This window comes from Pseudorasbora parva, chromosome 19 (genome assembly GCF_024679245.1).
Source record: "Pseudorasbora parva isolate DD20220531a chromosome 19, ASM2467924v1, whole genome shotgun sequence".
NCBI lineage: Eukaryota > Metazoa > Chordata > Actinopteri > Cypriniformes > Gobionidae > Pseudorasbora > Pseudorasbora parva.
This window is the reverse complement of record NC_090190.1, coordinates 11,341,105-11,354,730: the sequence shown is the minus strand read 5'-3', so window position 1 is coordinate 11,354,730 and position 13,626 is coordinate 11,341,105. Positions and strand designations below refer to the sequence as shown.

Sequence of the window (13,626 nt, the reverse complement as noted above, 5' to 3'; positions counted from 1 at the left end):
AAAAAGAGTACATACTTTTAGGTTATAGTATAAGTAGACAAATTGGGACGCAGCATAGGAATAGAGGTGCTTTAATAATGTACAGTATGATGAATGGTACTACTGAATGGCTGTGTGAATGGTAAACTACTGTTTTTTACACTTCGGCTGCACTGGTTTGTATTTGTTTTTCTATGTAAACATGCTATGGGTGTCTGCGACTGTTTTTGCACATTTTTGGCACCATGCAATATTTCCAGACATTTTTAAAGGTCTACTTTAAAGGTTTGGAATGAAGCTGCACTTTCACTGTAACTGCTTGTAACAGTTTTACAATGCAATTTTTTTAGGTGTCTCATGCCGAGGTCACACTAGACTTTATGCCAAACTTGAACACAGCGAAATGTGAAATGCGTATGAATGGGAGTTAATTGTGTTGAGTTAATATTTATTGAAAAGAGTGAAAATGTGACTGTCCTTTTGAAGTTACCAAAAGGTTCTTATATACATCAATGAAAATAAATGGCAAGCAAATTAATAATGACCCCAGTGATCATGTGCATTTCAGAAGAGACCTCAAAAATATATAAAAAGTTTGCAAAGATAGCACAGTAAAATGTAATGTATCATACGCCCGGCGCAGGTGCGGCACGAGACATGTCCAGTGCCACGTTGTGTAAATAGTAAATGCATTTGCGGCCATTTGTGAATCCATGGGCGTGCTGATCTGAAAACGAGGTGTTCAGCATTGTTGCCCCATTGCTATTTTAAAGGCTGAACCACTGACCAAGAAACACCTATTCTTAAAGGTCTCGTTCTTCGCGTGTTTTCGAAGCTTTGATTATGTTTACAGTGTGCAATAGTATTTTTTACACAATTGACTTATCTGTACACCGCTGTTTCCTCTGTCCTAAAAACGGCCTGATGATTTCCTTGTTCTATGAAGTCCCTCCTTCAGAAATACGTAACGAGTTCTGATTGGGCCAGCGCTTCCCGTGTTGTGATTGGACAGCAGCTTAGCGCACTTTGCCCAGAAAGGTCCCACCTCTTACCATAACGGGGAGATGCAAGCGCGGAATGCGCGCTCTTCTCCACGTGGGAGAGCAACAAGACCACGCCCCCTATTTTGCGTGTTCTTGTGGGCGGAGGGTTAGTCAACAAATGGTTCTAGTGACGTCATTACATCCCTGCACTTCCTGCTGTAGTCCAAACCGGCCGTTCGCTGTAGGCTTTGAAAGGGAACTTCTGTTAAATAAAATATCTCGCTTGGCATTGAACTTTGAGCTTTATAATTTTACAGGTATTATTTATGCTCTAACAGCAACATTTCACACTAACTAAAGTTTGAAAGATGGAATCGTGAAGAAAGGGACCTTTAAGTCAATGGAACAATTTTTGGGGGGTTATTTAAATAACGTGTTAGTAATGCCGACTATAGGCGCGGGAGCCGGACCTGAATTTTTTTTCCTGTTTCTCTCGTCTCATCTGTCCATACCCCCAAACGCAGGAGACGCGGAGATTGGGCCCCGGGGAGGAGCAGGCGCCGTCTCGTGTGTACCCCCCCCGGCCTGCGAGGGCAATGAGGGTATGTGGCAAGGTAGTCGAGCGAAAGACGTGGGGGGAGACAGCGTGAGAAAGCTCGGAGGCATATGACGAGTGGCACCAGTGAAGGACGAGAAAGGACCAGGCCAGGGCTTTACGTTATGTTTTGTTTACGTTTTATTATGTGTGTGAGTAACAGTCGTCCATGAGGAACTGCCGCTTTTACTTTCAGCTTGTTTATTTCATTAAAGTCTTTTAAATGTTCGTCAGTTCCCGCCTCCTCCTTCCTTATTACGAACTGTGTTACAAGTTGATTCCTCAATTAAGGACCCCTTTAAAGCTGCACTATGTAATTTTTCCATCCACTAGAGGGCGCCTATTTAAAAAAAAAAAGGCGTAGTTTGATGATGCAAAGTTTTAGCGCATAACCTCACAGCTGGTGGAAAAGAATCGGGATAGGACTACTGTTCATTAATGCGATTATTAATGTTACTGTAGTATGAAGCAGAGCAGGAACGAATGTTGAGGGAACTGAGCAAGGCCGCTGGAGCGATTGTTGAGCAACACACGCCTCGTGAGCAGCTGAACTTTTATTATGACGGGACACAGTCGCGGGCGCTATTTACGCTTTTCCGGTCATGAGTATAAGGTAACGCAGCTCTGTTTATCATATTAAATACATTTAAGTGTGTTAAAAATTATAGTATGACGTTACTCTGTGCGTTCGCTCAGCAGCAGCTGTGACACTTGCCGCACACTTATAAGAATAAAGCGTTTCTGCCAAATAAAACCGGAAACTGAGGTTAAAGCAGATATGACGCACGACTCGGTCAGACGCCATTCTCAGGCGTCCCGGCTCCTTGGTTAAAATTAAATTTTATATAAAATATCAGAATTAACCTATATATTTGCAGTAATGACGAGCAAGCAGGCATTATTGGACAAGCAGATCGTTTCCTCCCTAGAGAATCATTCAGTTTTTCCGCTTGCAAATTCCGCCTTGTAAAGGGTGATCCATTGGCGAGTGCAATTGGCTTTTAAAGGGAATGTATTTGTGTCTTTTAATCCTTTAGGAAAAACGTCTACTTAAAACATAAGTCTCATAAGCTATGAAAGAGCAACATCTGAGCAATACATTCCTCTGGTGAATTTGAAAACACTGTTATGAACCTCACACATCCTACAATTCAGAATGTCTAGACAAAGGTTCAGTTATTATAACTGATAGAAAAAGTAAAATTTCTGTTATGAATTCACAGCTATTTCCATGTAATCAGAATAGGGATTTAAGGGTCTGCTCAATACTTCTGCTCAAGTACTTTTGATCTGCACTGTTATTTTAGGCTTTGAAGGACGTTTATTATTCCCGAAATTAAAAACGCCCCCTGTTCAGCATGCTTTAAATTTATGATTAAACGTCAATGTTGAGGACATTAACAGGGGCAATTTTGCACGACAGAATAAAAGAAAGGATGGGTTGGCAAAAAACAGAGGGATAAAAAGTTCCCCCCTAGGAGCCGTTGAGTTAATATTGTTGCTGAAGTGTTTCGGCAGCTTTGATTGCAATTTTGAGAGGAAATTATCTCACTGGGGGGGTGGCATTGTCCAACTGTGTGTACTGTTCACATTAATACAATCTCTCTCCTCTCTCTACACTCCCTCTTTCTTCCTCGTGTTTTGTCGTAGACTCTGATAACATCCAGCTGGAGAAGCATGATGATGTGACTAAGTGTTGCATGCCTCGGATATTGACCGCATTCATAAATTGAGCTCTTTGTAGAGGCTCTCTCCTTATCTCCCTACTGCACAGCTCTCACTGCATGAAATGGCCTGATCCACCAGACCAGAGAATAAAAGCTATCTGATAAGAGTCAGAATGCTCCTCTGTCAATTCATTCATTGTGTGCGGCAAAGCTCGGTTTACCTGCATTCTTTCACAGACTCAACATGTGGTTGTGTAGGTATGGCCAGATGTGTGTTGTGTTTGCATTGTCGTTTTAACCTTGACCCTCGACAAACTCGAAATACCTCGCTTAACGAGAAGCACTTGATGCGAAGAGTTCATTTTTCAGGTTTTTCCGCCCTCCCCCATTGATTGGACAATAAGAAAATGATCTCTTTGTGAAAACGACTCTCTCAAAGTGGCGTGGACACTTGGCATTCATATTCATTTAATTACCGAGTGCATTATTACCTTCAAAGCGTTTTCTACCCTTCTAACATAATGGCTTTTCACCGATTCTGATGACATTTCCTTTCATAGGCGGCTGCACCTCCATAAATTGCTCAGGCTGTCTTTGACAGCTCCAGTCTCTCTGCTCACATGCCTGATCAGACAAATCAACCATGTCTTAATTGCAACACCACCGCACTGACACAACCCGAGCATGCCACACTACCAGTACAACTCCATCTGTATTTTTTCTTTATTTTTGATTGAATGATTGCAATTATATTTTTAAAGCGAACTTTAGACAAATTATGGTGTTTATACTTCTATATAGTATATAAAATCTATATACTGTCTACTGTTTTAATACTCGTAAGGAGTATCTTATGGCACAATACACATTTTAAACAGAAGTATATAAATGGCACAGGCTGATGGGTCCTTAAAGGGTTGGTTTACCCCAAAATGAAAATTCTGTCATTAATTACTCACCTAGTGTCGTTCCGAAGAGATATTTTTGAATTAAATCCTAGAGCTTTCTGACCCGCCCCCAACGTAATTGCCACTTTCAAGGCCCAGAAAGGTAGTAAAGACACTACTCACATTATAACAACAGAGCAGCGCTTCTGGGTAAAAAAGAAAGAAAGCCTGCTTAGTACTGGCTGGCTCCTGCGTCAAATAAACAGCCTCAGAGACTGACACGGAGGAGAATATATTCACTGTAAAAAATCAGGTCTCCAACTGAAAAATTTCTGGTGACTGATCACATCTACATTTTTCAGGTAGCTGAATTGAATTTCATTGAATTCACAGTTCACAGAATTTAAATTCGGCCAACTGAAAAATTTAGATGTGATCAGTCACCAGAAAATTTTCAATTGGAGAATTTTTTTTTTTTTTTTAAGTGTTGTTGAATAAAGTCATTTGTTTTGAGTACACAAAAATATTCTTATTGCTTCATAAAATTAAAGTTGAACCACTGTAGTCATATACAGTGTACTATTTTTTGTACGTTGCTGTCTATGGGGGTCAGAAAGTTTCATTTTTGGATGAAGTACCCCTTTAATGCAACCTGCTGACAATTATATTGTTAACTACAAGGCACAAGCTGATTCCTGTTGCATCTGCAGCCAATGAGCTTGCTGTTCAACATTTAAATAGTTGGTCAGTGTTTGCTGTAGCAGTTTGCAGCACGCTTTCAAAGTTCCTCTGAAATCCTCCATCTTCCACAGCTTCATCTGTAAAGATCCTATTATGCAATTTGTGAAGCAGCAATACAAGTTGACAGTAGCATGTCTCATGTCACCATACTAAACTCTCCTGAGAGTTGTCATGATAGAAATCAAGTTTTTTTAAAAAAAAATTATAATAAAATAAACAACAATTTACGTTAAAAGGATATTTCACACAGAAATGATTTACTCACCCTCAGGCCATCCTAGGTGTATTTGACATTCTTCTTTCAGACTAACATAATCAAGTTTTATTCAGATATGTCCTGCATTATAATGGCAACCAAAAATTTGAAGATCAAAAAAGTGCATCCATCCATTATAAAAGCAATCCAGTAAACCCACTACAGGAGTTAATAAAAGCCTTCTGAAGCAAATCGATGGGCCTTAACGGAAGTTAAAGCGATAGTTCACCTAAAAATGAAGTGTGTAGTGAATGGTTGTTCTATCTGCTTGGTTACAAACATTCTTCAAAATATCTTCTTTTGTGTTCAGCAGAAGAAAGAAACTCATACAGGTTTGGAACAACATGAGGGTGAGTAAATGATGACAGAATTTTCATTTTTGGTTGAACTATCCCTTTAACTTTAGGAAAAGTCAAGAAATATGCAATAATTTATTTCTGTTTCACTGGAAATTGGCCGTCAGGTTGAGATGGACTGCAATTAAATATACTGAGCATTAGGACAAATGTAGTGGGTCAACGTAATATTCGTATACAGATTTTTTTTAGAAGCATACACTATCTTCCCTGCAGTCCATCTGCCCTCTTTTTCACCTGCTTTCAAATGCATTTCATACAAGTGGGGGGAAGGTAGAGAGTCCACAAATGTGAGCCATTTCCTCCATCAGACAGCAGACAGACGACAAAGGTCTGTGATGGGGTGCAGATGAAGCATTTGTAAAGGTTAAGCAATGATCCGTGACAAAAAAAAGATATTTTCTACATAGTTAAAGCCTGAAATCAGATAATGGAGGGACAAGGACAGGGAGGAACACATAGCTTTGGAAAGTGTCCTCATTTCTGAGAGCAAAATGAGCTTTTAATGGTAACATTATTTTTTATTTATTTATTAAAAGCCAGTACAATTACCCAGGCTGAACCCAATTTGCCAGATGCTGTAATTAATGCAGTATTGATCAACTTCAATTGGCACTTTGATGTTATGTGCTCGGACGAGTTTGTTAGCATTCGTGCGTCAGTAATAGATTAAAACGCTAATGATATTGTTTTCAAAGAAGCAGACCAAAGCTGATCAAACATACTATTATTCGAAACAATTCACATTTTTCAAAAAGGTTACCGTGCATGTATGAATACACATGCTTTTAATTGGAGTTTTTAATTAACTGTAGTTAAGACACTCATTTGATTTGTAGACATTGTTGCTCTCAGAATACGTGAAGCAATGCCAAGCTTAACTGGGTAAAGACATTCCCATTCAAATCAAACAAAAGTTAGAATCCTCCACAAATGGTAGTCATGGTTACCATAGCTACAGCAACCACTTTCTCTATTAGATATCCACTAAGGCATCGCCAAGGTCATAGAAATAAACAAAGCTCTCACATAAAATGTTTGTGAACGCAGTGATGAAAAACTACAGATAGCGCCGTTGACTCTTTTTAATAGCTGAATGCAAAGCTGAAATGGTGTCTTTACGAATGCGAACTCTTAGGCATCCCTGTTCATGCTGTGTTTAAGTATTGAACAATTGCAGTTTTCATAAGCAACTCATTCGGCACAGTCTGTGGGGTGGGTGTGGGTGTGTGTGTGTGTGTGGGTGGGTGGGCATCTGAGTGGTGCTGTGATGACCTTTCCATTGTCACTTCTAGTGTTGTGACCTGACTGTACTCATTAAAACCAGTGTAACGGATCATTCCCCCTAATTGTTTTTGTTGACAAATTAGCCCTCAGACTCGAGGCTTCCACAAAGCCTACAGCAGAGCTCCAGCTAATGAGAGATCCTCTGTACAATCCTTATGTGTGTGTCTGGTGTCTGTGTGTGAGAGAGACAGAAAGAGACTTTCTTAGCTCTGTTCCAAAAAGTTGACTCGCTGCCAACATAGTCAGCTGCCAGGGAGCTGTCAGGGAGCATACTAACCATCACAGAACATCTTGGGTGAGAGTTTGAGAGCACTGCGGTGAACTCGACTTGCAGTTGATTTTAAGAGTTTGATATTAGCATGTTGCTAAGCTAACTGAATTTCTTTAAAATTCTATAAAACAATCGCTGTATACATAATTGGCGGATCCTGCCTCAGTAGGTACTACATTTGTGGCCCTATCATGCACTTGGCACAATGCGGCGCCAGGCGCAACACAAGTGTTTTTTTGTTAGTTTAAGCCAAGACGCAACCTCCCGTGATCTCTTGAAGCCAATACGGAAGTAATGTAAACTGCAATTCGTCAACTGACCACTAGGGACAGGTTCCAGAAGGGAGCAGAATCTTATTGAGCCCCATGTTAAAATTCCCAACTTTACAGCAGGAAAAAAACATGTTTACAGCCTGGTACAAATTGTGGTTTTGGTCTATACGGCTAATTTTGACCGCCATGACAGCTGTGAGGGGGGTGAATTTTTTTTAACTCATTCGTTTACATTATATAAAGCCATAAAGTTCTGCATAATTAAGGGCTTGGTTACTTTGAGTGACCAGTGGATAGTCATTTATCTGCCGTCTACAGTCATTGCGTCACCAGAGTTATGCCCACATCCCGCCTTTTTGGGGCAGCATCCCGCCTTTCACACAGGGCAGCAGCACACAAACAAATTTAAATCTTAAAAATAAATGGAATCCTTTTCTGGAGAAGTGTTTAGTCTTCCCGCTCGCAAATTCCATCATGTAAATAGCGAATCCGACACAGTGCAAGTGCAACTGGCTTTTAAAGGGAATGGGAGATGAGATTGGTTTCTTTCACGTTACACCCAAGACACTCCCATGACTAGGTACTAGGTACAACCCTTTTAAACCACGCTGACCATTTTCAGTGTATTCGGAAATGCCCTATGTGCACCTGCACCATGCACTTCAAACCACGCGCTCAGGTCAGTAAAATAGGGCCCTTGAATTTGAACTTACTTTGTTAAAAAAGTATGTTCTATATAGTATAAATGAGTCCAGTGTCAAGTACCCACAGTCAGTGATGATCTGGGGTGCCATGTCAGCTGCTGGTGTTGGTCCACTGTGTTTTATCAAGGGCAGGGTCAATGCAGCTAGCTATCAGATTTTGGAGCACTTCATGCTTCCATCGGTTGAAAAGCTTTATGGAGATGAAGATTTCGTTTTTTAGCACGACCTGGCACCTGCTCACAGTGCCAAAACCACTGGTAAATGGTTTACTGACCATGGTATTACTGTGCTCAATTGGCCTGCCAACTCTTCTGACCTGAACCCCATAGAGAATCTGTGGGATATTGTGAAGAGAAAGTGGAGAGAGGCAAGACCCAACACTCTGGATGAGCTTAAGGCCGCTATCGAAGTATCGCCTCCATGCCACGCCGCATTGAAGCAGTCATTTCTGCAAAAGGATTCCCGACCAAGTATTGAGTGCATAACTGAACATAATTATTTGAAGGTTGACTTTTTTTGAATTAAAAACGCTTTTATTTTATTGGTCGGATGAAATATGCTAATTTTTTGAGATTTTTGGGTTTTCAGGAGCTGTATGCCAAAATCATCAGTATTAAAACAATAAAAGACCTGAAATATTTCAGTTGGTGTGTAATGAATCTAAAATATATGGAAGTTTAATTTTTATCATTATATTATGGGAAAAAAAAGAACTTTATCACAATATGCTAATTTTTGAGAAGGGCCGCTGCATAATTAAGTTATCTTTTGGAACAGCTTTTATTTTGCCTAAAAAGGCTGCCTTAGTAGGCGGCAAACTACGTTTACGAACAGAGCATCTGCACCTGGTTTATTTTGATGAAAAAGTTTTAAAAAATTCTGTTCTTGACTAAAGGACAGTAATGATTATTTATCAGTGTAGAGTTGGTGTACAGCTCTTGGGTTCTCAAATCATTGGTATTCAACACAGGAAGCTGTGTGCATTTTTCTATCCTCTGCTCTGCTTCAACCTTGCCCTCACTCCACTACGCTTCAAGTCACTCCCTCTCTCTCTCTCTCTCTCTCTCTCTCTCTCTCTCTCTCTCTCTCTCTCTCTCGCTCTCTCTCTCGCTCTCTCTCTCTCTCTCGCTCTCTCGCTCTCTCTCTCGCTCTCTCTCTCTCTCTCTCTCTCTCTCTCTCTCTCTCTCTCTCTCTCTCTCTCTCTCTCTCTCTCTCTCTCTCTCTCTCTCTCATATCCACCTGTTCCATGGTCCAGTGGAGGGCTGTGAATGCTATCAGGGGAGAGCGTGGTGCGGTACAGCCTGCCTGGCTCTAGTCCATCACGGGTGCACTCAGGCTACTTTCCAAGCCCGGCAGAGCCATGCCGCACCGTATCGGGGGCCCAGCTGCAGACCCAACTGCCGCATTACAGCATGACGGATGGCTTCATATCAGGTGTTTAAACCGAGTGGCCGCTCCATCTGCTGAAGGATTTGGGAAGTCTGGAGTTCCTGTGTGATGAATGGTGAGAAGTGATGCTGCCAATCAGGCCTACCTTTGGCAGTGTCACTCCTCTGCAGTTGGGCTCTCCTTTACTTTTCTCTTCTCTTTTCCTCAGCCAGAGACGGCTCTCTCCTTCCAAAAAAAAAGAAGGTCTGTTTTCTCTTCTTCTCTGTTTCTCCTATCTACCAGTGGAAAAGTATACTATGGCAGGTTTAAAGAGATAGTTTACCCAAAAATGTTCTCACCCTCATGTTGACCCAAACATAAAGGACTTTCTTCCATGGTTCACTTTTGATGAATATCCTGGCTACACTTTACTGTATAATATAATGGAAATAAAAATAACACCAATTTTTTTTTTGAAGGTTTAATCAGTCTGAATGATTTGTTCTCTGACTCAATAGTTCAGATTCAACAGTTAACAGCCTGAAAAAATATCAGAGAATAATGACATTTAGTCTTTTCTTCACACAAAACTATCGTATGACTTCAGAACATTTGGACTATAGTGTGTGATTCATTTGGCTACTTTTTAGGATACTTTAATGATAGTTTTATGGTGCTTTTTGATGTTTGACAGCCCCAGCACTCGTTTACTTTCATTACATTGAGTGGCCAAGAGTGGCTATTCTTCAAAAATTCACCTTTAGAGTTCCATGGGAGTTAAGAAAGTCCAACGTGCTTGGAACCACGCAAGGATTAATTAATAATGACAGTATTTTCAGTTTTGGGTGAACTATTCCATTAATTGCAGCGTGTGGGAAGTCTCTAGACTCGAGCAGTCAGTTTGAGGGTCAGATGTTCTCTGCACATAAATCGTCTGCAGAGCTCATTTGTTCCAGAGGCTACTGTGCATAGCAAGTTCCGCCTAAAGACTTATATTAAATTACCATTTATGTTCTTAGCAGACACTTTCTTAGCACAGTGACTGGCAATACCAGACTAAGATTCAGACCCATGGAGCCTTTAGAATCATGGATGTCTATAATACCCGGAGAAAGCTATCCTTTGCCATTTTTCCATTTTGGGTTACGGGCACACTGGATGCAAACCAATCAAACAAAGCAGAAGGACAAGGGCATTAATGACAGAAAACAGGGATATGTGTTAGTACATATCACACTTTTAAGCCCCTTCAAAAAGTGGTAAAACATTGGTTATATATTTGTATAAAATATTGGTTATATTTTATATAAAATATTTGCAATATACAAGATTTATTGTATATACATATATGTGTCTCTGTTGAGAACCTCATAACATTTTGCTTCATTTAGTTTATGTGAATCAAGGTAGGCCAAGCCTGTAAACACAAGCTCAGAATACTCCCTGGTTAAAAACATATTTGTTAATATCCCATTTCACTGAGGTGATTCTTGTATGTTGATGTCTTCTCCCGATGCAAACAAACACTATTCCAAAAGCAGGCCTTAGCTACATAAATCATGTTTATCTAATGTTTCAAATGTGTGTGTAAGGGGTGTCCTCATATGTACTGTATGCCAGATTGTGTTAATGCTTCCTCTTTCTGGCTTCCTAATTTGTCTGCTTCACAGACGAGCTTCTCCTGATGTGTGGGAAATCCATTTGACTGAGAGCACTTCCAGTTGTTGAAACAAGGCAGGTCTGGGCAAATCAATACACTGTCTTTCATTCTCATGGCACAACGACTGGGACGTATTTCAAGGAGCGGGGTTCAGAAAGACTGTGTGCTGAGTGTGTGTGTTTATACATCTGTGACTGACAGGCAGGGCAACGTTACACTTCATATATCTTGTCTGTCAACTTTTATTGCCGATGGGAGCTGAGTTGGTTGAAGGCACTAAGATGTGTTTTTCACATGTGTGCACTTCAAAAAGAACTGTACAGATCCCAGCAACCGAGGACGCCCCCAGATCCCCAAACTTCAGCATTGAGAGACTTATATATCTGCCACTTTGGACTGATATGCCTTACGAGAGACCCAAGAGCAGGACTGTACTGTATTGCTTCCCTCCATATTTTCATTTACACAAAGAGAGGCCTGTTGGTTGATTTATCTGAGGAATTGTCTGAGAGATTTTTTTTTTCCCTTCTCTTTTTAAACAATGAAGTAAATGTAAAGGCAAGTGTGATTTGTGGAGAAAATGGAAGGTGTGAAACATCATCCGGTAATATTCAGCCTTCTGACAAGAACTTGGTTGGAGAATTAGGTGAAGCTCTGGAGAACGACCTGCTAATTACATTATCGCAGAGGTAGAAGCGCTTGTCAATTTCTTCCCACTTAGATTCTCCCCTTCACTCTCAGGAAAAGGGAGCTGCCAGACGGAATTTGAATTCAATAATATGCCAAGTGAACCGTGAGCCTGCACTGTCTCTTTGCAAGAAAAATCTCGAATGAAGTCATGACTTTTGCAGAAACAGTTTTTTGGCCGTAGAGTTAACTTGTGCATCCTTATCAATAATACATTTCATTTGCTATGCAAGACATTGGACAGTGCAGTGCAAACTTTAAATGAGCGAAAATAGGACACAACTGTAAAGTGTGCACTTTCTGTTGATATTGACATTATTTTCCATTAAGGATAATAGCAACTCCAATGGAGGATTAAACTGCATGAGGCACTCTGGAGTTTTAAACGTTTTAAAAATCCAATATTTCATCACTCCGCTTTTATTCTGTTATTTTGTTTTGTGCTCTAAGAGGGTGTTGAGGGTGAGGGTTATTTTGACTAAGAGGGTGCCTACATTTATAATTTATATATTTATATATATATATATATATATATATATGTGTGTGTGTGTGTGTGTGTATGTATGTATGTATGTATGTATATAAAAAATATATACTTTTTTAAAATAAAAATTATAAATACTAATAATTTTATGTCCTCATAAAATTTCATTTGTACATAATAATAAATAATAATTCTAGATTTTATTTAAGACTAAGAGGGTGCCTATTTAGAAAAAAAAAATATATATATATATACATATATGTACATATATATATACATATATATATATATATATATATATATATATATATATATATATATATATATATATATATATATATATATATATATATATATATATATATATATATATACATATATATATATATGTATACATATATGTATACATATATGTATATATATATATTTTTTTTTAAATATATAAATATATAAATATATAAAATAAATATATCATTTTTTTTATTAAAAATTATAAATACTAATAATTTTAGGTTCGCTTAAATTTTATTTGTACATAATAATAAATACTAATTCTAGATTTTATTTATAACGCACTTTTCATTCCAAAGAATCTCAAAGTGCAACAATGAAAAAAAAGAGCTCCTACCTGTACTATGGATCTACTGTACCACCTGAAGCTGCAGATTCACTTAGGCTTTGATTATATTACCTTGAAACACATAATTCTCAATCAAAGGATGTGAATAACTAGAACGTCACATGGCGTGAATGCATGGGCGTTGGAAGCAAATAAAAAGTGGGTGGGTCAGTAGCGGCTAAGGCAAAATATGATAGGTGGGGAAATTGTTTTGCGGGGGGTCTTGGGGTTCTCCCCCAGAAAAAAAATGATTTCATAGATGTGATTTCCTGCATTATGGTGCGTTTTAGGCCATATCCCTTTCCTATACCAAAAAGACCTCAAACCAGTCAATACCAATAGTCTAATAAAAAGGCTATATTCATTTAACTGCCATAATCAACAGTTTCACAGATAATGATAATGAACAAGTTGCATGTTTTTTATGCTCCGTCCTCCATGTCTAGACAGAAAAAGTGCCGTTTACTAAACGATTTATTGGGCCAGACAAAATCAAAGAAATCACTAAATTATTTACCGTGGCTAAGTTTTGACACATTTCGAACATAGGTTTGAATCCGGCTTTAGCCACTCTCGCATATCAGATCGGAAAAGATCCATCACATATCAGATCGGAAAATTTATTTTCAATAAAAAAAGAGAACATATTAGAAAAGCGTTAACATGTGTTTAATAATACGTTTCTTAATAAGTTTCTCGGTTAATTGGTAGTCAAGGTAAACAGACATGTGCTGAATTAGAGACGATAAAAAGTGAGTGGGTCCAATTCATTGTTCTTAAAAAGTGGGTGGGTCTTGTCCCACCCACACA

At 39.1% G+C, this 13,626-nt stretch overlaps 1 long non-coding RNA gene across 1 annotated transcript in view; it reads left to right on the top strand.

Annotated features, from left to right (window-relative positions):
- The window catches only part of LOC137047903 (uncharacterized), a 90,785-nt gene extending 89,219 nt beyond the window's left edge, over positions 1 to 1,566 (top strand). The window contains exon 4 of the long non-coding RNA XR_010899285.1: positions 1,487 to 1,566. This is a non-coding gene — a long non-coding RNA (uncharacterized lncRNA). The remainder of the gene's footprint in view (positions 1 to 1,486) is intronic.
- The last annotated feature ends 12,060 nt before the right edge of the window (positions 1,567 to 13,626 follow it).